The sequence below is a fragment of the Montipora capricornis genome, chromosome 10 (genome assembly GCF_036669925.1).
Source record: "Montipora capricornis isolate CH-2021 chromosome 10, ASM3666992v2, whole genome shotgun sequence".
Taxonomy (NCBI): domain Eukaryota; kingdom Metazoa; phylum Cnidaria; class Anthozoa; order Scleractinia; family Acroporidae; genus Montipora; species Montipora capricornis.
This window is the reverse complement of record NC_090892.1, coordinates 15,364,375-15,366,125: the sequence shown is the minus strand read 5'-3', so window position 1 is coordinate 15,366,125 and position 1,751 is coordinate 15,364,375.

The following is a 1,751-nucleotide window of genomic DNA, read 5'->3' as shown; positions in this document are numbered from 1 at the left end:
AAAAACAGCAAAAAATATTCAAATATTCAAAATCCTTCGAGGCTCGCTTGCAACGAATTTTGACACGGCTGGTCAACCGTTCTCTTGAGCCTCGATACGGTGAGAGCAAATAAGTGAGCGGTTGACCAGCCGTGTCAAAATTCGTTGCAAGCGAGCCTCGAAGGATTTTGAAAATTTGAACCAGCAGTGTTACCAATGTCTACAATTATTCCGAGGTAATAATCGATTAATAAACCATGGCCAAAAATGATGTGAGTGTCCGCAATAATTTCTACAAAGCAGTGGCAAAAAGAGCTTATATGAGAGAATCTATCAAACGGAAGAGACAAAATAAAGAGTTCAGGGAAAAGAAAAACAATGCAAAACACCAAAAAAGATCTGAAAATATTAAAGCAGCAAGGGAATATGAAAAGCAAACATTTCACAAGGGTAAAGTTTCCAATCCAGAACATATCAGAGAACTAAAGAGAAAAGCACAGAAACATTTGAGGAAAGCTATGCAGAGCCCAAGGCTAAACCAAGCTGAAATTTGTCAAGGTCAAGACTCTATTAGACATTCCATGTCAAAATAAGTAATTCAGTCTTTTCGTGATAAGATAACACATGGCCCTGAATATATATGCACTTGCTGTGATCACTTATGGTTCAGACCATCTGTCTCTAAGGGCACTTTCCTTGTCAGAACTGGCCGGCCAGACCCATCCGTTTGCAAAGAAAATTTGAAGGAACACTTGCATGATAACCCCTCGCATTCTTCCGAGGATTGTATATCATCCTCGAAGAGTGTTAATTTGAAGGCGGTGTAAAGTTAGTCCTTCCAAATGCCTGGTGTGGCCGGTCAGTTCTGTCAAATGGAAAGCGCCCTAAGTTTAACAGTATCAAATATAGTGATAAATATTCGCAACGTTAGTTGGAGGAATGTATAACTGGCACAAAAAGTGTTAATAAATACTGAATGGATCTGCTCTACTTGCCTAACCTGATGACATCAACAATATGACCTGGCAACAAAAATCAGACCTTATTCAAAATTACCCTGTCGTCTGTACTAGGAACTTTGAACACATGGTACAGCTCTTTATAGAGGATGTTGCCTATTGGAGAAATGGTAGACTTATTTTACAGGGTTGAATTTCAGAAAAGGGGATTCAACACTGGAAACGTTGAAAATGTACAGGCGTATGTAAATCTAAATTCACAACTTGTAAATTACAATTTACATCTTTTGTAAAATATATTTAACATGTTTTTGTTTCGTAAATAAAATTCACATGATATTTAGATCTTTTGTTGGTTCTGTAAATTTATTGGAAATTGGAATTTACAGGATCCTTTGGAAGAGTTACATTTGAACGAAACATGTATTTAAAGAATTATCAATTATTGTGATGGAGGCAAATAAACAGTAGATAGATAGATAGATAGATAGATAGATAGATAGATAGATAGATAGATAGATAGATAGATAGATAGATAGATAGATAGATAGATAGATAGAATAACATGGAAATATTTTAAAGAAATTTACAGTATTTCTGTTTGTAAATTTCATGTAAATTGCTGGGACGAATCCTGCCATAACGAGCCGCACGCGCTCTTAACAACCAAAAAATGGCTGGGGCATCCAGCTGAGAAGCCGGAGTAAACTCTGCTTTCTCAGCTGGTCATGGATGCCCAGTTCCTTGCAAAATTTCATTCCCATTGTATTCCTTTAATCTATCATCGCAAATCGTTTGAGGCGTAAGATTTCA